The 26,361-nt window shown below is 48.9% G+C and overlaps 1 protein-coding gene across 7 annotated transcripts in view; it reads right to left on the bottom strand.

The window, feature by feature from the left end:
- LOC144773616 (transient receptor potential cation channel subfamily M member 2-like) overlaps positions 1 to 26,361 on the bottom strand; it is a 4,189,411-nt gene that overhangs the window by 1,705,062 nt on the left and 2,457,988 nt on the right. The gene's annotated exons all lie outside the window — the stretch shown is intronic.

Below are 26,361 nucleotides of genomic sequence, written 5' to 3'. Positions count from 1 at the left end.
TACCACACGGCGGTGGTGCTGTCTGTGAACACCTGCACTACTAGGGAAGGAATGTTTTGAGTGCAAGATGGATCGCCCAAAGCTCCAGAAGGTTGATGTGGAGCCCGGACTCCACCAGAGACTAGAGACCAGAGGCATCTGATCTCCGCCTCTTGCATGTGGCCACCCCATCCCAAAAGGGATGCGTCCGTCACCACTGTGTGTACTGGTTGGGGAAGGGAGAGGGATCAGCCATTGACCCAATCCTGGTTTGTGAGCCACCAATGCAATTGCCGTGCAGTGCCCTCTGAGATAAGGAGGCAATTGGACAGAGTACTCTGATGATGCACCCACTGGAACTTCAGGTCCCACTGCAGAGCCCACATATGCTACCTGGCATGATCGACCTGCAGGACGCAGGAGGCCATGAGGCCCAGCAGCCCGAGGGTCATCCTGACCAAAACCCGGGATAGAGGCTGAAAGATTGGAGTCATAGCCCAAATATCCAGAACTCGCTTTTTGGGAGGATAAACCCGAAACTGCGTTGTGTCCTGAACCGCTCCGAAGAAGAGGAGCTTCTGAGAGGGGGTCAGGTGTGACTTCAGCACGTTGATGAAGAACCCCGGCAAATGCAGGAGATCGCCCGTAGTCTGGAGGTGGGAAACGAAAGCCTGGGGTGAGCCCGCCTTCAACAGCCAGTCGTCAAGATAGGGGAATACTGGGACCTCTGATCTGTGCAGATGAGTTGCGACCACCGCTTTCACTTTCATGAACACCTGAGGTACGCTGGTAAGGCCAAAGGGGAGCACGGTAAACTGAAAGTGCTCGTGGCCTACCATGAACCGGAGGTAATGCCGGTGGGCCAGCAGAATTGGGATGTGAAAGTAAGCCTCCTGCAAGTCCAATGCTACCATCCAGTCTCCAGGGTCTAGGGCAGACAAGACCAGAGCGAGCTTCAACATTTTTAACTTCCGGAGGAAGCACTCGACGTTCCTGAGATCCAAGATAGGACAAAGGCCTTTTTCCTTCTTGGGCACCAGAAAGTAGTGGGAATAACAACCACGACCTACTTCTGGGACAGGAACGCGCTCAATGGCTCCCTTGGTCAAGAGTGTCAAAGCTTCCTGTTGGAGAAGGGCCAGGTGACTTTCCAGCATGCAATGCTACTGAGGTGGCATGGAGGGAGGCGTAGATTCAAAGGGGAGGGAGTAGCCCCTTTGGACTATTTGCAAAACCCACCTGTCCGACGTGATGGAGTGCCAGAGGGGGACGTGATGGTGGATCCTGCCACCCACTGGCGTTTGGTGGCCCTGAAAGGTTAGACTAGGAAAGTTTGGAGGCTGCTGCTGAGGGGGCTGTGGTGGAGTGGCCCGCTCGCTGGCCCCCAGAACCACACATGTCATTCCCACGTCCCCGGCCGCGCTGTGGCTGAACAGCTTGCGCTTGCCTGTGGCGAGTGGTGGAGAGGCCCAAGGACCTGGCCGTAGCCTGTGAGTCTTTAAAGCGCTCTAGCGCATTGTCCGCCTTGTCGCCGAAAAGGCAACAGGCATCAAAAGGCATATCCATAAGGATGGGTTGACTAAAAAAGAGTTTAGAGACAGTCGCACTCCCTTTTCCCAAAAAGTTTGTTGATTTTTAAAAAAACGTATCCCTTTATTTGGGTGCTGTAGAGTGTCACCTCCTGATCTTGAGGTGTTTTACGTAAATACTATAGAAAGTGTCCTTCACCACGGAAAGGACAAACTCATATTAGCACTCCTAGGCGATTGTGTCGCTTTTACAAAGTCGCCATTCACTTTATAATTTTTAGGTTTGATTTATTCATCAATCGTAGAATTTCAATCGATTTCAATCATCATATACTTAATTTCATATATACATCATGAGACTTGTTTGTCAACATGTTACTTCACAGGAATACCTGCTTTATGATCCAAGAACTGAATGAATGCATAGAATTAAATAAAATAGGTAACATGCAAGGCTGGTGTGAAATTCGCAATGCCATGGTAAAAGTGAAATAGGATCTAATTAATGGTCATACAGTGCACGAAGAAATCGTCTGTGAAAATATGAAACCCCCCCCCCCAAAAAAGTTTTCTTATAAATGATCCCATACCGGGCATATGTACATCACATACCAGCAAACCTCGTAGTAAACACCTGCCGTAAAACGCTTCATGGATACGTTGAAATGCATAACACCAGTGCCCCGGAAAAAAATATAATCAAAATCGGAAGTGAACCGCCCTAAGGCATAGTCAACCAAAAAAGACTGCCATGTTGCCATGACAGCAAGAACCGCATGTGAGAACATTGGGACTGAAAATAGAGGAAAAAACGTGTGTGCAAAATAACGGATGAAAAAAATTATGAGATGCAGGCTATCCCGCTAATAATCATGTATAAGAAAGACAAAATACAAATTTCTATTACCGTCGAAAATCAAGGGGGACAATGTCTCAAAAAAATTAATTATTTTCCGCATTGCGTATAAGAAGGTGTAAACTAACTAAATTAAGTATTAGGATATGAAGGAAATGCTGAAAATGCAAAATATAGACAATACATAGTACTGTGTCTCTGCCACAATTCGCCGCCTGTGCTCTCGTACCCACCACCAAGGGGCTGCATAGTGGGACTTTCCAGTGTTTTAATATGCTTTCAGACCCTCCCCTGCATACATATCCTGTTTTCCAGCCATTTGGACACCATTTAGGAACTGACATCCATTCCCAATCCATGCCGGGTTTTGTGGAAGCCAGTCTGCTCATGCTGGAAACTCTGTTACCTAAATTTCCCTGCTCTCTGCTTCGTCTCCACCCCTGCAGGCCAAGGATGTGTGGAGAAATTCTGCTCACCTGTGGCTGGCTGCTGCTAGCCTGCTCACACCTGATGCATTTGATTACTGTGAGCTCTTTTAAGCCCCAGCTCCCTTCAGGCCAAGGTTGGTCATTGTAGCTGTTTACCGGTGAGACATATTCTTGTTTCCAGTGTTTCCTGAGCTTTAGTTATGCCTTGTTCCTGACCTGCTGCTGTTTTCCTGTGTTCCTTGTTCCTGAATTAGCACTATCTGCAGTGCTCCCTTGACCCCTGAGCCTTAGTATTCCTTGTTCTTGAACTTCAGCAGTTTCCCTTCCTCTGAATTAGCACTGCTTGCAATGCTACCTTGTTTCCTGAGTTATAGCCATTCCTTGTACCTGAATTAGCATTGCCTGCAGTGCTCTTGTTTCCTGAGTTCCTGAGATATAGTTATTCTTTGTTCCTGTTCCTGGGCTTCAGCTATTTCTTGTTCCTGATTTGTATTGCTTGCAGTACCCTCTTGACTCCTTGTTTCCTGAGCTGTAGCTATTTTCCTGTTCCTGTACTAGCACTGCCGGCAGTGCTGCCTTGACTCCTTAGCTATAGAAATTCCCTGTTCCCGAACCAGCACTGCTTGCAGTGCTACCTAGACCCCTGAGCATTAGCTCAATTCCTGTTCCTGCCCCAGCACTGCCTTCTATGCTACTTTGTTTTCTTGATTCCTTAACCTGCACTATTCTAGTATACCCTTGTAGCCTCTCCTTCTGTATATCCCTTTCCAGTTCCTGCCTTTCTTCCCAATTCCTTGGTTAATTTGCTGTCTTCTGCCGTCTTGCTTCTGTTGCCTTGCATGTTTGTTACCTGCTTTCTGCTAAGTGTGCCCTGTGATTTCCTTCCTTTCCTGTTAAGCACTCCTCCTTGCTAGCTCCTTGTCTATTGTGCTTGTGTTTAGTTCTACCCTCTTGCTGTTACTGCCTTGCGTGTTCTTGTTTGATCGCCAGGATCCATAGGTACAGCTGACTACCTATGTAGTGTTTCTTGTTCACTGTGAGTATTTTCTTTCAGTTACATTTATAACATCACCATAGGTATAAGCTCCACAGACCCTGCCTTTGCATGCATATCCTACATGTGGGTATTTGCAGTCAGTATCTGTAACAGCAATTGTGGGTAAGAAACTTACTGAGATTCAGTCTTACCGTGTGGTGCTCCTAAGTGCTTTAACCCACACTCCACTTTATTGTTAATGTTGTTTCATATATATGTCTTGCACATTCGTCCTGGGTGTAGTTGTTGTGAATGCTAAAATTGCCTTGTGAGTGCCCTTCCTTTCTGAGTCTTACCGATCTTGTTCACTTGTACAGGCTCCCACTTTGGATCCCTTTTTCTCCTTTGACTCCCTGTACGATCCGGGGCAGCGCTGTACTCCTCTTCCTGTGTAAGTTTTCTACCCCGTTCTCAGTCCTTGCCCAAGTCCCTGACTGTGTTCCCCACATAGTCCCGGACAGTCCCTGACAGAATGACCAACCCACATTTCCATGGTAACTTGTGAGGTTTCTTTGCATTCAGTTAGCTACCACTTTTTTCTCAGAGCTCTCCCAGTCAGTTCTTGCCAAGATGTTTAGTGTCAGATCCAGAAAGTCTGCGCATGTTGGCAGACATCCATTACCTAAGCAGCACAGTCCTATACAACATATTCAAAAGTCCTTGGACTCTAAAGATCGATTCATGGCACAAAATAGACTTTTACGTGCTGAATATTATTCCCTGTGGTTGGCTGATCCTTCTATATTATATTTTCATTCAATCTGTATCCCTGATCCTCACCTGATGTCGGCCAGTGACCTACAGGATGAAAACGAATTTCTGTAAACCTTGTTAGCAGCAGAAGGACAAAATAGCAATTTAGAGAGTGGAACTATTAAGGGAAATTTTTCTGAAGTTTGTAACTTAGAGACCCCCAGTCAAGACATTGTTTTCTTTGAAGACATTTTCCAGACACAGTATTTATCAGCATCTTACCAAACTGGTAGTTCAATGACCCCAGTTAACACCTTGGATGCTAAGGCATTTCCCCTGCTGAGCTGGGGGTATCCTAAATCCAATACATTCATGACGAGCTGGGCTCGTCATCAGTGTAGCTGGAGGCTACTGCATGACGAGCCCAGCTCGTCATGAGCGTGGAAGGAGTTAAAGCATGTTTAACCACACAGCAGCCAAAGAAAGAGCAGATTCATTTCATAACCTCTGTTGTCCATTCAGATAATGTTACCCAGTCGTGTAGTCCAGTAAAGGTCACAACACCGGATACTAGAGGGACCTTGTTAAATACTACTTTCAAAGTAAACTGTGATCAGTTTGCCAAAAGAGTGAGAAGACCTAATAAAACACAGAGAGCTAGTAGCAAGTTTGAACAAAATCCAAGGATTAGTTCTGTTGATTGTTGTGAAGTTTCAAAGTCTACCGTGAACCTTGTAGAAAAAGATCTACATTCTCCACAGGATATATTTGAATCAAGGGTTTTGGAATTACAACAAGACAATAAAATGTTTCAGACTCTGTTAAAAAAAACTATAACCCAGAGTTCAAGTGGGAATTTAAAACCCTGGTACAAGACTACTTTTCAGCTTCTATGTTAGCCTCCTTAGAAATAAAGAATGAAACCTTGCACACTATTTTGCGGTCCCCTCAGAGCTGGTCCAGTAATTGTGTAAATAATCCTGTGGCTGATCACTCAGATTCGACTCAGAACAGCCGTAGTACCATGTCTCAAAGTGCAGTTAAAGAAAGTATTTGTTTGAATTCTGAATTTTCTAACTCCTCTGTTTTGTCTTCTAGTGCTAAATTACATCTAGGTGCTACATCAGTTTTGAGGAATCCCAGATACCAGGCAAAACACAAAACATCTCTTTGCTTTCTTTTCCTGGTAGTGAGGTCAGTTCTATCTCGGAGATAACCCATAGACAGGCCATTGACATACAGACAAAACCTGAACCACTGACCCACATATTCCCTGATGTGACAATGTTCTGTGACTCAGACCATGCTCTTGATTTAACTGCTGCAACTGAAGTCAACCTCCTTGCTGAAAAGAAACAAAATCATGACCCCTTGTTTACTCCCTTGCCTTCAAGCACAACACAAATTGAAAAGTCGGGAAAGGATAATGCTCTATGCTCCGATGCATTTCTACCACCTTGTAATGCTGAAGAAAATTAAAAGATCACGCATGATCAAGTAATCTCTGGCCTATTTCCTCTGACTAAGAGTTGTGAACTGCCCAATGGTAAAGGAAGTCTGGTCATCAGAGACTGTAAGATAAGCAGTATTCCTAGCCATCCAGAAGAAAGTGCTTCAGTGTGTGTTAATGAGTCAAGGAACTGTGAAAATTTCACCATTGATAAGAGGGAATCTACTGTTCAAGGGCTATCACTATTCCCAGAATTTAAAGTCTGTCATCAGTGTGCCCCTCTGCCATCAGCGTGTCTTTTTTCAGAGTCTCCAGAGTCCTCAGCCGGCCTGCTGCCAACTGAGCCCGAGCCTGCAGCCTGTTTGCCATCTGAGCCCAAGCTTGCAGCCTGCCTGCTTTCAGAGCCCAAGCTCTCAGCTCACCTCCCTAGTAAGTCAGAGTCTCCAGCTTGCCTGCCATCTGAACCCGAACCTGCAGCCTGCCTGCCATCCGAGCCCGAGCCTGCAGCCTTCCTACCATTAGTACCGGAGCCTCCAGACTGCCTGCATTCAGAGCCCAATTCCACAGCTCACTTGCGTACTAAGTCAGAGCTTCCAGCCTGTTTGACTACCGAGCCGGCGCTTCCAGCGTCTGACTACCGAGCCAGAGCTTAAAGCACAAGTTACTACTTGTGTAACGATATATCTGTAAGAGACATTAGTTAGTATTAGATTCCTTACCTTAGAATATCCCCAGGCGTCAGACTGGATCCGGAAATTTTTGCGTAGCAGTACCCTTGCGCGTCGGTAGGCGTCGTCTGCGGCTCCGCGTCCGTCGGCGGCGTCGGGGGCTCCGTGATGACGTCGTCGGAGTACTTAGACGCCGCCTCCGCGTGCTGACGTCAGTTCTTAGACACAGCTTTTCCGCGCCAGAAACGCAGAGCCATGTTAAAAACCAACACTGGTGCCATTGAAACTAGGGCCCTGAAAGGGGGTAACCCTAACCCTAGATATTGGTTCGCAGAACGGGGAGGATGGGTGGGTCGGTAAGGAATCTAATACTAACTAATGTCTCTTACAGATATATCGTTACACAAGTAGTAACTTGTGCATCTGAAAGAGACACGTTAGTATTAGATTCCTTACCTTAGAATAGATACCCCAGCAACACCAACCCCGGCGGTGGGTCTGCGAACCAATAATCACACCAGAAAGTCTTGGAGGACGGAACGGCCAAAGAAGCCATCCCTCCGGACTTGGCTGTCCAGGCAGTAGTGTCTTGCAAACGTGTGCAGCGATGCCCACGTAGCTGCCTGACAGATGTCTTGTAAGGGCACACCCCTGCCCAGGGCAGTGGTAGTCGCCGTGGCTCGGGTAGAATGAGCCCGCAATCCAGCAGGGGGCTCCTTCCTAGCCAAGGAGTAGCATTCCTGGATACACAAGATGATCCACCGGGAGATGGTCCTCTTGTGCACCGCTTTCCCCTTCTTAGCGCCCACGTAACCAACAAAGAGTTGGTCATCCACCCGGAACTGGCGTGTGCGATCCAGATAAAACGAGAGCGCACGTTTTGGGTCCAGACGATGGAGCCGCTCTTCATCTTTAGAGGGATGCGGTGGTGGAAAGAAGGTTGGCAAGGTGATAGACTGCCCGATGTGGAAGGCCGTGACAACCTTGGGCAGGAAAGATGGTTTAGTACGAAGCACCACTTTGTCCGGATGGACAGAACGGAAAGGTGGAGTACCAGAAAGAGCCTGGAGCTCACTCACTCTCCTGGCAGAGGTGATGGCAACCAGGAAAGCAGTCTTCAAAGTTAGAAGGCGAAGAGGACAGTTGTGAAGTGGCTCAAAGGGAGCGCACATCAGAAATGTTAGAACCAGGTTCAAGTCCCACTGAGGCATCACAAACGGAACAGGAGGAAACGTGTGAGTGATGCCCTTAAGAAATCTGTTTACAATAGGGGACTTGAACAAAGAAGGCTGATCAGGTAGCCTGAGAAAGGCTGAAAGGGCAGAAAGGTAGCCCTTGATAGTGCCCAGAGCAGAGCCCTGCTGGGCAAGAGAAAGAAGGAAGAGAAGAACCTCAGAAAGAGGGGCAGCAAGAGGATCCACAGCCTTTGCTGTGCACCATGCCACAAATCTGTTCCACCTGCAGGCGTATACCGACTTTGTGGAGGGACGCCTGGCTGCCAGAATGACGTTACAGACTTCAGGAGGCAAGTCAAATGGCCTCAACTGTCGCCGCTCAATCTCCAAGCATGGAGGTGGAGACTGGACAGGTTCGGGTGGAGGACCGTCCCCTGCTGCTGCGACAGAAGGTCCTCCTGAAGAGGCAGACGAACCGGGGGATCGACTGACATACTGAGTAGCTCGGGATACCAGTACCTTCGAGCCCAGTCCGGAGCCACAAGGATGACTTGGGCCCGGTCGCGCCTGATCTTCTTCAGCACTCTGGGCAGAAGTGGTATAGGCGGAAAGGCGTACAACAGACCGCAACTCCACTCGCGACGAAAAGCGTCTCCGAGCGAGTGCCGCCTTGGAAATTCCAACGCGCAGAACTGATGACATTGCGCGTTCTCTTCGGTGGCGAATAGATCTAACCAAGGCTCTCCCCATTGCTGAAAGAGGCCTTGCGCCACGTCCGAGTTCAGACGCCATTCGTGATCCATCATGCACCGACGGCTGAGTTCGTCCGCCCTGGCGTTCAGAGAACCTGCCAGGTGTTGAACCACCAGGGTCACGCCCTGATGTTCCAGCCATTGCCAAAGGCGCAGAGCCTCCTGGCAAAGGGTCCACGACCCCACCCCGCCCTGTTTGTTGCAGTACCACATGGCGGTGGTGTTGTCCGTGAACACCTGCACTACACTCCCCCAGACAGAGGGGAGGAATGCCTTCAGCGCTAGATGAAGCTCCAACAGGTTGATGTGGAGTCGAGGCTCCGCCGGAGACCAGAGGCCTCTGATCTCCGCCTCTCCCATGTGGCCTCCCCAGCCCTGGAGGGACGCGTCCGTCACAACTACGTGCTCCGGTTGGGGAAGGGAGAGGGATCTGCCGCTGACCCAATCGCGGTCCGTGAGCCACCACTGCAGCTGTCTCGCAGTGCCCTCCGAGATCAGGACATGGTCGGATAGGTTGCCTTGATGCTGGGCCCACTCAAACTTCAGGTCCCACTGCAGAGCCCGCATCCGCCACTTGGCGTGATGCACCAGTAGGATGCAGGAGGCCATCAGCCCCAGCAGACGTAGCGTCAACCTGACCGAAACCCGGGATAACGGCTGAAAGATGGGAATCATCAGCCCCAGCAGACGAAGCGTCAACCTGACCGAAACCCGGGATAACGGCTGAAAGATGGGAATCAGAGCCTGAATATCCCGGACCCGCTGCTCGGGTGGATAAACCCGAAACTGCGCCGAGTCTAGAACCGCTCAGATGAAGAGGAGCTTCTGAGAGGGGCACAGGTGTGACTTTGGCACATTGATGGAGAACCCCAGCTGGTGCAGGAGGTCTGCCGTAGTCTGGAGGTGGCTGACGACTGCCTGGGGCGAGCCTGCCTTCAACAGCCAGTCGTCGAGGTAGGGGAAGACTGAAACCCCTAACCTGCGCAGATGAGCTGCGACCACCGCCATCACCTTTGTGAACACCGGTGGGGCGCTGGTAAGGCCGAAGGGGAGCACGGTAAACTGAAAGTGCTCGTGGCCAACCGTGAACCGCAGGTAGCGCCGGTGGGCCGGCAGGACGGGGATGTGGAAATAAGCGTCCTGCAAGTCCAACGCTACGAGCCAGTCTCCTGGATCCAGGGCAGCTAAGACCTGAGCCAGTGTCAGCATCTTGAACTTCTCCTTCCGGAGGAAGCCGTTGACGTTCCGTAGGTCCAAGATAGGGCCCAGGCCCCCTTTGCCCTTCTTGGGTACCAGGAAGTAGTGGGAGTAGCAACCTCACCCTACTTCTGGCCCAGGAAAGCGCTCGACGGCCCCCTTGGCCAAGAGGGCTGTAACTTCCTGCTGCAGAAGTCGCAAGTGATCCCCCGATACACGGTGGTTCTGCGGTGGCATGGCTGAAGGAGTCGCCTCGAAGGGGAGGGAGTAGCCCCTTCGGACGATTTGCAGCACCCACCTGTCCAAAGTGACAGTGCGCCAGTGGAGGAGGTAATGGCGAACCCTGCCCCCACTGGCGTCACATGGGCCTGAAAGCACGGACTAGGAGGGCTTTGAGGCGGATGCTGCGGGGGAAAGTGTGGACTGACCTCGCCGTTGACCCCTACCGCCTGGACGGCGGTTACCACGGCCGCCACCGCGTTGGGTATTGCCCTGCGGAGCGTGGCTAGCGCCCCGTGTGGGCGCACCCCTTCCGTGGCCACAAAAGGAGTGATAAGCAGCCGGTTGCTGGCGCGGGGCCGAGAGACCCAAGGACTTGGCCGTAGCCCTGGAGTCCTTAAAGCGCTCAAGCGCATGGTCTGCTTTGTCGCCAAAGAGGCGACGGCCATCTAACGGCATGTCCATGAGCGTGTTCTGGACATCTGCCGAAAAGTTGGCGGACCTCAGCCAGGCGTGGCGTCTGACCGCCACCGTCGTTGCCATCGCTCTGCCTAGCGAGTCGGTGGTATCCAGCCCACACCTAATGGAGTATTTTGCTGCGTCCCGGCCCTCCACAAGGGCTTGGCCGAGTTTGACCCGTACCTCCAACGGACACTCAGGCAGCACATCCGCGACCGTATCCTACAAAGAGTGGGTGTAACGGCCCAAGAGGCATGCGGTGTTGGAAGACCGCAGACCCAGACTGATGGAAGAGAATATTTTCTTTCCATACTGCTCATACCTCTTGGATTCCGTGTCCGGCGGGGCGGACGGGAATGCGGTCTGGGAATTGGAGGCCTGGATGACCAGGCTCTCGGGGGTGGGGTGGGAGGACAGGAAACATGGGTCGCCCGGGGCCGGGCGGTGGCGTCTGGCCACGTTCCTATCTATGGGCGAACCCGTAGCGGGCTTGGATCAAGTGCCCAGAAGAACGTCGGTCAAGGCCTCATTAAAAGGCAGCAGAGGCTCGGCAGAGCTTGCCTGCGGTTTAAGGACCTCAGTGAGGAGATTAGTCCTCACGGCCGCGACGGGGAGCTCAAGGCCCAAGGCCTTGGCAGCCCTCATCAGCACCACACTATAAGTTGCCCCCTCCTCTGAAGCCACGGTAGGAGGGGAGACAAAACCAGGGTCTGGAGAGGTGTCCAGGCCACTGGCCTCCCCAATGTCTCCTGCCCAGTACTCATGAGACTGACACACCCTGGTCCCGACGCCGGAACAGGAATGGAGGCGGAACCGGGGACGGCGCCGCCCCAGGACGGCGCCGCCCCATGACGGCGCCGTAGGTGACACCTGAGGGTCCGACGCCGCCCGAGGACGGCGCCGGAGGTGACACCTGAGGGTCCGAAGCCGGGGAGGTCGTAAGATCCACCGGTGACGAACCAGATCCCGATGGAGGACCAGCGGCATCCTGCGGCGCCGGGCCCGGCGGCGTTGGAACAACTGGACCCGGCGGCGCCGGGCCCGAAGGCGCCGGCGTCGTCGGGATAGAGGGAACCTGTGGCGCCGGGCCCGAAGGCGTCGGCGGCGTCGGGCCGCAGCACCCGACGGCGTCGGGGCCGGAGCCGCCGACCCACTAGGCCCAGACGGGTCCGCTGGGCCCGGAGGCGCAGCGGAGCCCGTCAGAGGAGAGAGTTTCCTCATGGCCATGAGGAAGCGCTCGATCTCCTCCGGCGTTGCGTTAAGCCCAGGGACCGTAGTGTATGGGGCTGGACGCGGCGCCCGCGACTCCGACGGAGCCGCGTGGGTGGTGTCACCCGAACCTCCGGCCGCATCGCGCGAGCGTTGGGGGGAGTCCGAGGAGCGATGATGCCGCTTGGACTTCTTGTGCCTCTTACCTGACGACGACTTCGACCCGGAGGAGTGCGGCCTACTCTCGGAGCTGTGGTGGCTCCGAGCCCGCGACCTGTCCTTCGACCTCCCATGGGATCGGGACCTCTCACGGTGCGGGGCCGACTGCCGGAGTTCGAGGCGCCTACGGGACCGCTCCCGCCTGGCTTTCGAAGAGAGGGCCCGGCAGTCGGAGCAGCCCTTGTCGTCGTGGTCGACGCCCAAACAGGACAAACACACGCAGTGGGGATCCGTGACCGACATCAGTCGGTCGCAATCGTCGCAGTGCTTGAAGCCGGGCATCCCTACGGCACCGTCGGAGTCGAGAGACTTCGACAATAATCAAAAAGGATTCAAAAAGTTAGTCAAAAAAGACTAGGGTTACTGCTTTTTCCAGATCTGCGCTTGCTGGCGCGGAAAAAAGAAGAACTGACATCAGCACGCGGAGGCGGCGTCTAAGTACTCCGACGACGTCATCACGGCGCCCACGACTCCGACGACGGACGCAGAGCCACAGACGACGCCTACCGACGCGCAAGGGTACTGCTACGCAAAAATTTCCGGATCCAGTCTGACGCCTGGGGATATTCTAAGGTAAGGAATCTAATACTAACGTGTCTCTTTCAGATGCCAGTCTCACTACCGAGCCACAGCTTCCAGGCTGCCTGACTTCAGCACCAGAGCTTCCAGGCTCCCTACCTTCAGCACCAGAGCTTCCAGGCTCCTAGCCTTCAGCACCAGAGCTTCCAGGCAGCCTGCCTTCAGCACCAGAGCTTCCAGGCTCCCTGCCTTCCGACCTTGAGCCGCTATCTTGCCAACTTTTTGACCCTGTGCTTCCAGCTAGCCAGCCTTAAAGGGTCTCAGCACATATACTTTCAAGGACTGAACGTCCAGCCTCGAAGACAAAGCTCTCAACTTGTAGACATCCAGTACCTGGGTCTCCTGCTTACCTGCTTCCAGCATCTCCTACATGTGAGTCTTCTGTATGTTTCCTCCTTTGTCTTCAGCCAGCTTGACTTTGACCTCTATGCCTCCGGTCAATCAGTTATCTGCTTTTGACCCTACAGTCAATCTGCTTTCATTTTCAAAGTGCTACTCTAGCCTGCCATCATCTGGACTTCAAACACCTTTGAACCAGGCTTCTAAGCCCCGTTACTAGATTTCGACTCTTCAAATCTGTATTCTATTCCACCTTCTGCATCGGAGTGCTTCCCTCCTCAGAGCTCTATGTTGGATGCTGCTGGTAATTTACAGACTATTATCCAACCCTCCAGAACATCACAATTTACCTTCAGTCCTGTGATAGCTTGCACTGCATCTATGGTGAAAATGGACTTATTTATTGGGAGCAAAGGCTTTGAATCCAGTACAAGACGCTGGTAGACGGTCTTTGGAGGGGGGTACTGTCACCATTCGCTCCCTGTGCTCTCGTACCCACCACCAGGGGGCTGCATAGTGGGACTTTCCAGTGTTCTAATATGTTTCCAGACCCTCAGCTGCATGCATATCTTGCCTTCCAGCCATTTGGACACCATTTAGGAATTGACATCCATTCCCAATCCATACCAGGTTTTGTGGAAGCCAGTCTGCTCATGCTGGAAACTCTATTACCTAGAATTCTCTGCTCTCAGCTTTGTCTCCACCCCTGCAGGCCAAGGATGGGTGGAGGAATTCTGCTCACCTGTGGCTGGCTGCTGCTAGCCGGCTCACACCTGATGCATATGATTACTGCGAGCTCTTTTAAGCCCCAGCTCCCTTCAGGCCAAGGTTGGTCATTTTAGCTGTTTACCGGTGAGACCGATTCTTGTTTCCAGTGTTTCCTGAGCTTTAGTTATGCCTTGTTCCTGACCTGCTACTGTTTTCCTTGTTCCTGAATTAGCACTGCCTGCAGTGCTACCTTGACCCCTGAGCCTTAGTATTCCTTGTTCTTGAACTGCAGCAGTTTCCCTTCTCCTGAATTAGCACTGCTTGCAGTGCTACCTTGTTTCCTGAGTTCCTGAGCTATAGCTATTATTTGTACCTGAATTAGTATTGCCTGCAGTGCTCTTGTTTCCTTAGTTCCTGAGATATAGTTATTCTTTGTTCCTGTTCCTGGGCTTCAGATATTTCTTGTTCCTGTACTAGCACTGCCTGCAGTGCTACCTTGACTCCTTAGCTATAGAAATTCCCTGTTCCTGAACCAGGCCTGCTTGGAGTGCTACCTAGACTCCTGAGCTTTAGCTCAATTCTTTTTCCTGCCCCAGCACTGCCTTCTATGCTACTTTGTTTTCTTGATTCCTTAACCTGCACTATTCTAGTATACCCTTGTAGCCTTCCCTTCTGTATATCCCTTTCCAGTCCCTGCCTTTCTTTCCAATTCTTTGGTTCCAGTTTCTAGTTTGCTGTCTTTCTATTCCGCTGTCTTGCTTCTGTTGCCTTGTATGTTTGTTACCTGCTTTCTGCCAACTGTGCCCTGTGATTTCCTTCTTTTCCTGTTAAGCACTCCTCCTTGCTAGCTCCTTGTCTATTGTGCTTGTGTTTAGTTCTACCCTCTTGCTGTTACTGCCTTGTGTGTTCCTGTTTGATCACCAGGATCCGTGGGCACAGCTAACTACCTAGGTGGTGTTTCTTGTTCACTGTGAGTATTGTCTTTGAGTTACATTGATAACATCACCATAGGTATAAGCTCCACAGACCCTGCCTTTGCATGAATATCCTATATGTGGGTATTTGCAGTCAGTATCTGTAACAGCAATTGTGGGTAAGAAACTTACTGAGCTTCAGTCTTACCGTGTGGAGCTCCTGAGTGCTTTACCCCACACGCCCCTTTATTGTTAATGTTGTTTCATATATATGTCTTGCACATTCGTCCTGGGTGTAGTTGTTCTGAATGCTAAAACTGACTTGTGAGTGCCCTTCCTTTCTGAGTCTTACCCATCTTGTTCACTTGTACAGGCTCCCCCTTTGGATCCCTTTTTCACCTCTGACTCCCTGTATGATCCTGGGCAGCGCTGTACTCCCCTTCCTGTGTAAGTTTTCTACCCAGTTCTAAGTCCTTGCCCAAGTCCCTGACTGTGCTCCCCACATAGTCCCGACAGTCTCTGACAGTCTCAGTACAATACAGATCATTTAAAAAAAAAAAGCTAAATTCCAATTGTTCATTTAACCCCTCAGGGTGTAGCGAATTGAGTCTGTGTATCTAATACAGTTCTCACTGTCGTAGAAATTTCTTATTGTCTCTTCCTTCCTTCTCCTTTATCTGTTCCAATACCATATACCGGAGTTGGCTGATATTGTGGTTCATATCTGTGAAATGTGCAGCGACTGACAATTTGTGATTTCTCATATATATGTTACTTTTGTTTTCTATAAGGCGAGTTTTAATTTTGCGTTCAGTCTTTCCCACATAGGGTAATCCACACAAAAATTTTAGAAGGTATACTACGTTGCTAGTATCACAGGTTGCTATCACTTTCAATTTGATTGGGGTTCCTTGAGTTGGATGCATCAAGGTGGTACCTCTTATGATGTTATTACAATTATCACCATTGTGACACGGAACAGTTCCTGTATGAATTTGGTTTGGTGTGTTAGTATTCCTATACAATAGATGCTTCAAATGTTTAGTTCGTTGATAAGCAAAAATAGGAAATTGTTGGAATATTCCCTTAAAATCTGATTCCGCCTGGAGCAAAGGCCAGTATTTTCGAATGACTTGTTTAATTTTGATGCTCCTTGTTGAGAATTTTTACTCAAATACCAGTCTCTCATCATTAGTGCCTGTTCGAATTTTAGGTTTAAGTAACTGCACCCTTTCTTTCTGTTTAACTCTGTCCTCTGCTTCCTGGAGGATAGATGCTAGATATGCTCTTTGTTTGAATTTGAATATGATTCTATTGCTGTTCTCATTGTATATTTTCTCAGATGAAGAGATATGTTTAACTCTGGACAACTGTGAGTAAGGAAGATGTTTTTTCAAACTTATTTGGTGAAAACTGAAAAAGTGTAAAAAATTATTCTGGTCAGTTGGCTTGGTAAACACTGAAATAACCAGTTTATGATCGTGCAGCATGATGTCAACATCTAGAAAGGAAATTCTTTCGATACTGATGGTATGTGTGAATTGAATTCTTTCATCAATAGAGTTCATCTGGCTGACGTCCTGAAATAGGTCACTTTCTCCACCTTTACAAATCCGAAATATGTCACGAATATACCTATAGTAGGTAATCAAATTGTCTTGCCAGAGGGCCTTAGATAGAGTATGATCCAATTCGAACCGGTGCATGAAAAGTTTCGCATACGCTGGAGCTGCGCAATATCCCATAGACGTCCCCGAGGGGAAGTCGAAGACCGACAATGCTTCTTCGACTTCTTCTTATGCTTTGACTTACCTGACCCCGAGTACGAAGACTTAGAAGAAGAGTGATGATGGCTCCGCGATCTGTCCCTTGACCTCCCACATGACCGGGACCTTGCACGACCCAGAGCCGACTGCCGGGCCCGAGGAGCTTTCAGGACCCCTCCCGCAAAGACTTCGGGGCCATGGTTCGGCAGTCAAAGGACGACTTGGGGTCGTGGTCGCTCTCCAGGCAGAAGAGGCACACGCAGTGCGGATCCGTAACCAACATCAGTCAGGTACAGCAACGCAGACCTTGAAACCGGGCATCCCTCATGCACCAGGAGTCGGATTAGATTTAAAAAAGAAGTCAACAAAAGTCGCAAAAAAATCAGTGAAAAAGTGACTGGGGGTACCGCTCTCTCTGGATCTACGCTTGCTGGCAGCGGAAAAGAAAGAACTGTCGTCAGCGCGCTAGGGCGGCGTCTAAGTAGCTACCGTAACATCATCTCGGCGATCACGACGTTGACGACGGACGCGGAGTTGACCGACACCACCTTCCGACGCACAGGGGTACTGCTGACGAAAAACATTCCAGATCCAGTCTGACGCCTGGTGGTAATTCTAAGATAAGAAATCTATAACTAACTGTTTCTTTGAGATGAAGACACATGGCATGCGAGTAGCCCTGTCCAGCCCAGCGGTTGTGAGAAGCTGGATTTCTGTTGCAGTAACCCCCCCACCTTTTGCCAGACTACTGATGCACTTTGACTTGATGTGCCCTAGGTCCCTGCAAATCAGGTTCCCAGGGTCTGTGTTCTTTCCCCAAAACTAACCCAAACCCAATTGGCACCTCTGGCCACAGGTCAACCCCTGGTAAATGGTACCACAAGTATCCAGGGCACTGTGACCTAGGAAGACCTCTAATGGATGCAGTACTCATTGTGCCACTCTTAGAGGCCCTGTAACTTTACACACTCACACTGTCTTTGCAGGCTACATGTCTTGGTTCAGAACAAAGTGAAGAGACAACATCGCACACATACCTGTGTGCTATGCCTGCAACCCACGGCCCTGGCATAGACCAGTCCCTCCTCTAGCTGGGTGCACTATACCAGTGGTGCATGAGCCCTGTACCCCTACAGTGTCTAAATCCATTCTCAGACATTGTAAATGCAGTGCTGCCATTATGAGTATATGGTGCTGGGAGTTTGTCATTATGAACCCCACAGCACCATAATGGCTACATTGAAAACTGAGAAATTTGGTATAAAACTACTCAGCACATTAAACCCACACTGTGGGATTTAATGAAAAATGCTGATAAAGGGCATCCTAGAGATGCCCCCTAAAAAATAAGGCCTACCACTGGTGTCCAGGCTGAGTGGCTACTTTCAGCTGCCACCACCAGAAATGTTTCTGGACCCCTGGGGTGAGAGCCTTCTACTTTCGGGGGCCTGAAACAACTTACATCCTGGAACGAGGTTCCAAGCCTCCTCCCAAGGATGGGCAGGGTCCACGAAGGGGAAGCTTCACAGGCTTGCCACCTTTGTGATCTTCCCCAGGCCACTTGCTGCTTGAAGCAACTCGTCCCTACTGGTTCTGACCACCACTTTGGGTGGGAGAACCGGCAGGACAAACAAGTGAGGAAGAGAGGTGTGCCCACCTCTGCCAACACCACCCCTCAGGTGGGGAAGGCGAGGTGAAGCACAACTCTCAGTCTCTGCCATCTTACAGATAGGGCGACCCAGTCAACCAGGGTGAGGCATATGCCCCCCTCCCACAGGAGGGTGGCAAAATAGGGGGTGTACCCACCCCAGGAAAGGGACCCAACCTTTTACCTTCCTGTGATGCCCCTACATCTAGTATTTAGGGGCACCCCTGAACCTTGCTTCCTCAGACAAGAAACCAGAAGAAGAAAAGAAGGACCCTACAGCCATGCTTGAAACTAAGAAGAGGAGGACGCCCACGGACTTGGCCCCAGCCCTACCAGCCTGTCCCCACCTCAAACCTGCTCTAGCGAAATCCTGGCGTGTCCTGCAGCCAGCAACATCAAGAAACCCAGAGGACCTGCCTGCCTTCAATTCCAAAGACTCTGTCTCCCATGAACACCGTATTTGTTCAAATAGCAGACTCCAGCTCCGCAATGATCCGTGAGTTTGCACCACTCTGCACCCGACACCCAAGGCCTGATTTTAAGTGGCCCAAAACCAAGAGGAGGTCTCCCTGGCGATCCTGACCTGAGATCCGGTGGCCCCTGACCTGACTCAAGCCTCCAGCCGACGCCTACAGCCTCAAACCAGAAATTCCCCTCAACCGTGACCAGGAGCTGGTAAGAAGATCTGACCCTAAAAGGCACCCCTGCACCCGACGCGCCATGGCCTTGAGTGGCCCAACCAAAGGTGCCTAACCAAACCCAACATCCGAATTGACCTCTCCAAGTGGTGGTCGCACCCAGAAGACATTCGTCCCCGAGCCTACAGTGCTTTTGCAAACAGGAGACTCCCCATTGAAAGCTAGGGGATTCCAATGCCAAAACAGCACTCTGCACCCGGCCGCCCTGAGGTTGCATCTTTTGTGCTGGCCTAAACCTCCATTTGCGTCTATCTTAAGTCCAGGAGCTTTGCTCCCACAACCCAGTGGCCTGCTCATCAGCAGCCACCAACCCGAGGCCCCTACCCCCCATTGGATAACATTGGGCCTTAGCACTCTGCCTTAATGCAGTTGAGGGTGTAACAAGAGTACATTAACCCTGGGGGACCCCTGGGTCTAACCTCAGAATACCAACTGCTACAACAAAGTACTTACCTTTGTAACCAATAACGCTATTTTCCTCCATAGGATAACATTGACTGTTTTTCGATGAAAAGTTTATAAGTGTGGAGTTGGAAAAATCTAAATCCTTTTACAACTGTACTAATCAACAAAAACGCTTTTATTTACCTGTTTACAGGAAATGTACCAGTGTAGTATCCATGTATACTACACTGTGTAAGAAAAGTAATCTGAAAGTAATGTACTGGTCATGTTACTAAAAAACCCATTCAAAGTATATCTACTGTATTTCCAAAGCATTGCATTTATAAGTAACAGTACTGTAAATCAAAAGAAAGTTCATATACAATTACAATACAAACTGTGCTACAACTGTATATTAACTGCAAAGTATTTATCACTTACCTGTGCCAGGCGTGCTTGGTTCTAGGAAATAAAATAACTAAAAGAATATTTTTATACAAAAACAATTGGTCTGAAGTTCAGTCTTTGAGTGTGCGAATTCATGTGCTGTCTGAGTGTCTACAACAAATGTTTAACACCGTCCTTTGACAAAGCATTACTGCTCGATCACACTACCACAAATAGAGAGTGAGGTGCTATCCACTTTACCTCTGCCTACCTATTGGGTGCCACTGGACTCTGTGCACACTATACCTCACTTATTTATAGCATATACAGAGCCAACTTACTACAGCGGTGACTCCAAGTTATGCCTTCTGCCATCGTCCTTGGACAGGTCAGACTCATAGATGGCTTACCACCCAGGAGAGCCGCGGTTCACCTTCTTTTCAACAGTCCATGGGTCTTTCTCCAGATTGGACTACCTATTCCTCCCCAGCTCTTAGATTCATCGGGTCTCGGGGACCATGATCCTCACTTGCGACCTGTCAGATCACTCCTCTGTGGTCCTTACATTGCACATTGCTCCCCACAATCTACCCTTCTGATGGCGCAAGTCATCTTTGCACCTAAAAACCCCAAAGTATAGGTCAATGCAACATCGGTCTCTCACTGAATAACTTTCCTTTAACGTACAATTGGCTCCATCCGGGAGTGGTTCTATGGGAAACTATGAAACCCATGCTGTGTGGGCTAGACATCAGTTTCTGTGCAGGCGAGAAGTGCAGCACACTGTCAGAGGTTGTAGAACTGGAGGCCATTCTACAGGCCCTTGAGGGAGAAATCAGGGAGGAGGGGGAGTGCAGTCCAGGCACAGGCTGCATTTTGCCCAGAAAAAGCTACAGCAGTTGCTTTTGAATAAAGCTCGGAAGCCTTTTAGGCCGTACAAAACCGAATATACCAGTGGGGTGACAAATCAAGCAAAATAATCCACCGGCTCTTCCAGATCATCCAGAGACCGGAGACAGTACCAGTGCTCTGAAACTTGATGGGGGAGTTGTGCTCTGGACCTTGAGAGGTGGTAGAGACATTTGCGAGATACTTGGAGAACCTCTACTCCCGGCAGGAAGACCTGACTCATGATCAAGTTGCCGATTTCTTACGCAGTATATCCCCCAAACCAGTGTCTGACTTAGTGCGCAAGCAACTAGAGGAGCCGATTATTGTGGCGGAGCTGATGGGGGCGTTGGTGAGTTTCCATTTGGTTCACGCTCCTGGACCGCATGGGTGCCCCTGTGAATTTCTAAAAACACACATGCCCCAATTAGAGACTCACTTGCTGAATGCACTTCAATAGGCTGCTAACCTATCGATCCTTCCACCAGATTGGAGACATGCAGAAATAGTGGTCTTTCATAAGCCTGGCAGCCCCTGAAGGACCCGGCTTAGTAGAACAAGTTACTTACCTTTGGTAACGCATTATCTGCTAGAGACTCTATCTAGCTGCAGATTCCTTACATTTCAATTTCACAGGCGTCAGGCTGGACCTGTAAACTTTAGCTGAGCAACACCCCTTGCACGCAACGTCGGATGGCTCCATTCGGCTAAGCGTGATGTCGTCGGCATCGTTAGCGTCGGTTATGATGTTGCGGTGCCTCTATAGGCACCACACAGGTGCACGGACAAAGTACTTTTCATTTTTTCCACGCCAGAAGTGCAGAGCCATGCAGTAGCTGATGCAGTTGTGTCCAAAACTAGAGCCCTGAAAAGAGGAACAACCCTAGCCCTACAATATCAGTCCGAAAATTGGGGAGGTATCTGCAGCTAGATAGAGTCTAAAAAAACCTTTGCTTCCCTCTCACATTTCGGATGTTTCTAAATTCCTCTTTATGAAAGAACAGAGGTGGATATACAAGTTGCGTTCGGATTGCCATGGTTTGAATGACGAAAGACCTTGGACCTCTCTCTGAAAACGCAATTTTACTGCAGGTGGGCACATAATTCAATATGACACTTAGAAATACATGTGATATTATGACACTGTGGCTCTTGTAAATATGAGATGTTCTGATACATATCAGTCAGTCTGTTTACACACTGTTTTTGGCGTTTATTTCATACAATGGCCACACATTTAAGACTCGGTTGTCATGCGTAACCAGCGTGCACATTATACACCTAGGTAACAATTTACTATTCTTGTTACAGGATTATGTCACTGTTCAAGGTTTGGGCGTGACGCATCTGGTTAAATATTTTTACCAGTGAGAGTTATAGCCATCTGACAGCTTTATTACACACTGCGAGACAAATTGAGATCATAATTGAGATTGCATGGCGGTGTATGACGGATCTGCATTAGTTATAAACGAGGATTGAGTCACTCCTTTGAATAACGATATCAGGGTGTTACTTGGGAGAAATCTAACTTTTCGCTCGAACTGGTGGCTGCATCGGAGGCTTTTATCATCAGAGCGCGCATGCGCCTTACTTACGAACTAATGCTTTGAGTTCTATGAGATCATTCTGTAGTTCTGACGGGTCTCGCGTGATTACGCGCTTGACCCGTTGTTCCGGGTAAACAGCGAGCCGTTTTCATATGGGGTAAGTCATTTCAGGCTATATAGTACTTATTCAATCACCGCACCAGGCATTCTATGGCCAGGATAACATAATGAGTTTAAAATTATAGGTGTGCAGCAATTCGTCTTCCGCTTTGAATTTCGAATAGGAAAGCGCGCCAGTGATTGGCCGCTTTACGGACATTGCACTCTATTTAACTTTCTGTACCTGTTCCCTTGGTTGCCTCCCCCTTAACTCGGGACCTGCCAGAGGCAACGACGGACAGGTATGCTCAGTTGACATCAAAGTTGTTAATATTATAGATGTGTCCTTGAGTCTTCTATCAAGTGTTCCATACTTGGCAAACTCAGCCATCTGATATAGTTTAGTCTTCGTGGACCAGGCTTCTCAGGTTATAGAATATCTAGATATAGGGAGCAACTTTCTGCCCCAATACCAATGGCACAGCCAAATCTAATTTCTTCAATTTCAATCCGTTTTTTTCTCATTTTACTTCTTTTACTCCTTTATTTAATCGACTCTTTCGCTTTAATCCAATGTATTCCACACACCGGGTAATGCTATTTTCCACAGTTTCTCATATTCAGGATGTGCCCATCCGGGCCTCTCTGCAAGAATACGTACAGACGCATGGTTCATCCAAAGCAGTTTTTATTAAAGACCCAATGCATTTCGGGCCGATGGGGCCCTTCGTCAGGGGTAGCTACAAATAACGATAATACGTGTATTATCATTTCTTAAAAAACAATGTTTAAGTACATTCACAACGTTCATTTGTATTTAGCTGCATTTCAGTTCCCTTTAAATATCACATTTCAAAAAGCCTATTAGTTCACATATTTTATGATATAATAACTAATTTCACGATCCCAAGAGCCTCAATCAAAGTGTAATCCCACTTCCTTACATCGGTTGTACCTTCACATTATTCTCCCGGTAACTCCCACTGGAATGCCACATTGCCCTAAACACACACCCACTGTTGCTCCCAGATTCCAACTTTCTACTTTCATTTTACGTGTCTTTAAACCTTCCTGTTGAACGCAGACGTGCTCTCAGACGTTTTTCTCAAATGTAACCCACACAAACATCATTCCCAAATCATCCTCTTATTATATCCCTCCTTTCGTATTCATTAAACCTTTACCCTCATTTCCATAATCTAAACTAAGTGCGCCCCTCTGCTTTCTGTCCATCCTTGAACTGACATCTGCCTTTGCTTTAAATCTCTGTAAATCACGCACTTTAACCCTCCATTTTACTTATATCCTGTTCTCGCTCTTCTTTACCAACACCCAGTTTCATCTTAACTAGTCTGCGCTATTCAATGCTTACTTCACGTACCTGCTTCAAGTCGTTTCTCCTGGCTATTCTCTCACAAACAAAATGCTGAGTCTTTTAAATCACCCATATTTAAACCCTACACACGTGCAGAGGACCATCCCACAATTACCAGTCTCTAATTCACTACCAATGCAACCCTCTCATTGAAACCCCACCCCCGGCTCTTGAATACTACACTTCCCAACGATGTACATTATGAATGTTGCCCTACCTTGGGTTTGCACCCACACCAAAGAATGGACTTAAACGGGATTTTGAGAACCAAGATTACATCCACACACACGGCGGAACATCCAGTTCACCCAGCAATTTTTAATGGAGCGGCACCTAAAACGAACACTAAGACATGGGCACTATTGGCGTAATATTTACAGTGGGAATACAAGTGTGAAGCTGCATTTATGTGTATTAACATGGTACATTGGCAATGAATATCGTAACGTTACGTGAAGCCAAAGCACTGCATTATGGGAAGTGTAGTATTCAAGAGCCGGGGGTGGGGTTTCAATGAGAGGGTTGCATTGGTAGTGAATTAGAGACTGGTAATTGTGGGATGGTCCTCTGCACGTGTGTAGGGTTTAAATATGGGTGATTTAAAACACTCGGCATTTTGTTTGTGAGAGAATAGCCAGGAGAAACGACTTGAAGCAGGTACGTGAAGTAAGCATTGAATAGCGCAGACTAGTTAAGATGAAACTGGGTGTTGGTAAAGAAGAGCGAGAACAGGATATAAGTAAAATGGAGGGTTAAAGTGCGTGATTTACAGAGATTTAAAGCAAAGGCAGATGTCAGTTCAAGGATGGACAGAAAGCAGAGGGGCGCACTTAGTTTAGATTATGGAAATGAGGGTAAAGGTTTAATGAATACGAAAGGAGGGATATAATAAGAGGATGATTTGGGAATGATGTTTGTGTGGGTTACATTTGAGAAAAACGTCTGAGAGCACGTCTGCGTTCAACAGGAAGGTTTAAAGACACGTAAAATGAAAGTAGAAAGTTGGAATCTGGGAGCAACAGTGGGTGTGTGTTTAGGGCAATGTGGCATTCCAGTGGGAGTTACCGGGAGAATAATGTGAAGGTACAACCGATGTAAGGAAGTGGGATTACACTTTGATTGAGGCTCTTGGGATCGTGAAATTAGTTATTATATCATAAAATATGTGAACTAATAGGCTTTTTGAAATGTGATATTTAAAGGGAACTGAAATGCAGCTAAATACAAATGAACGTTGTGAATGTACTTAAACATTGTTTTTTATGAAATTATAATACACGTATTATCGTTATTTGTAGCTACCCCTGACGAAGGGCCCCATCGGCCCGAAATGCATTGGGTCTTTAATAAAAACTGCTTCGGATGAACCATGCGTCTGTACGTATTCTTGCAGAGAGGCCCGGATGGGCACATCCTGAATATGAGAAACTGTGGAAAATAAGCATTACCCGGTGTGTGGAATACATTGGATTAAAGCGAAAGAGTCGATTAAATAAAGGAGTAAAAGAAGTAAAATGAGAAAAAAACGGATTGAAATTGAAGAAATTAGATTTGGCTGCGCCATTGGTATTGGGGCAGAAAGTTGCTCCCTATATCTAGATATTCAGTATCCCAGTGCCAAACAGGGCAAGGCACTCCACCAGTGAGCACGCAAACTGTGAACGATCACTCATGAACAATGTGGAAATGTTTTTCAAGAGGGTGTGCATTCCCTTTCCCTACGATGTACATTCTCAGGTTATAGGCCATTATTTGAGAGACCTCGTGAGAGTCCTGAGCCCGTAGTAATTGTAGCGATCGCGCATGCAGGCGCAAGGAGGAGGAAGCGTATCCTTGTTGGGTGTCCCTTACGGAAGAACTACATATACCAGAAGGCCGTGCGGCGCCAGATATCAGGATTATGGGCGGAATCTATATAGCCCCCTCCCATTGACCAGAACGGTGCTTGTCAATGTTGTTTCTGAGCCCATTGCCTGTTTCCTGTGTTTGCTGCCCGACGACGAAGAGCCTGCGTGGTCAGTGTTTGCTGCCCGACGACGAAGAGCCTGCGTGGTCAGTGTTTGCTGCCCGACGACGAAGAGCCTGCGTGGTCAGTGTTTGCTGCCCGACGACGAAGAGCCTGCGTGGTCAGTGTTTGCTGCCCGACGACGAAGAGCCTGCGTGGTCAATAGTCGATCTATCGGTACACATCGTGTTCTGACGCTGCAAGTATTCTAAAGGAGTGCGGGCTCGCCTCCTACTTGGTCTCTATTTCCTAGTGCTTGCCGTTTGAAATCCGATTCATACTTTGCTTGTTCGTTTCAGGATTGATGTCTTTTCTTTTTTCTTTGCCACAAGGAGTATTGTGGTTCGTACTGGACGTGTCATATTAACGTCTTGTATTAGATAAACTGCTGCTCTATTACCAAGAGTCGAAGTGGAGTTTGACAGTGGGAAGTGGAGTCAACTTCTCGTCCAGTCGAATAATCCTCTCTTACCTAGTCTTCCGGATCCATTTATGGATTGTAATACGGGGAAAAAACGGTGAGTTCAGTGACAGAGGGGAATTGAGGGAAAGTGTCACAGCTGTGGTACTTATAGCCTGTCCTCTGTCTTCTTCTCCACTTGCAGTGCGGCAGTACCAGTATTGTCCTGTGTAACCTCGAACAGAGAGTACTGTGAAACCCCAGACGTCATTTACCAATCCACCTCGCGCCCTCTTTCTGTACACGCTCAGACCGTGGTGGCATTCCCATGGTTTGATGTTTGTGGGGAGAAGTCGTGAGGACTATCATCTTCTCGTCTCTGCTGGTCCCCAGAGTCAGGTTAGTGGCGCGTGCGTGTTCTTGCGCTGCTTTCAATCGCGACAGATTGACAAGCCCAAGAATACTGTCCAGCCTAGACTATGGATACCAACACCGTCCTTGCCTCCTTACTGGAGAGTCTTTCAGAATTGCAGCAGGAAGTTCAGACCTCTCGAGCAGAAAACCAAGCCCTGTACAAAGAAGTGTCAGACTTGCGTAGAGAGATGTCTGATCTCGCCCTTAAGGACTCTGCTGTTAAACCGTTGATAAGACCAGCCACGTTGCCCCCGCCTCCTTCCTTCCAACCAGGGGGTTCTTTTTCTGCTCCTTCCACGGCAACCGCGACCAATCCCACCGTTCACATAATCCAAAAT

The sequence above is a fragment of the Lissotriton helveticus genome, chromosome 8 (genome assembly GCF_964261635.1).
Source record: "Lissotriton helveticus chromosome 8, aLisHel1.1, whole genome shotgun sequence".
NCBI classification, from domain to species: Eukaryota; Metazoa; Chordata; class Amphibia; order Caudata; family Salamandridae; genus Lissotriton; species Lissotriton helveticus.
This window is presented reverse-complemented; position numbering and strand designations above follow the sequence as displayed.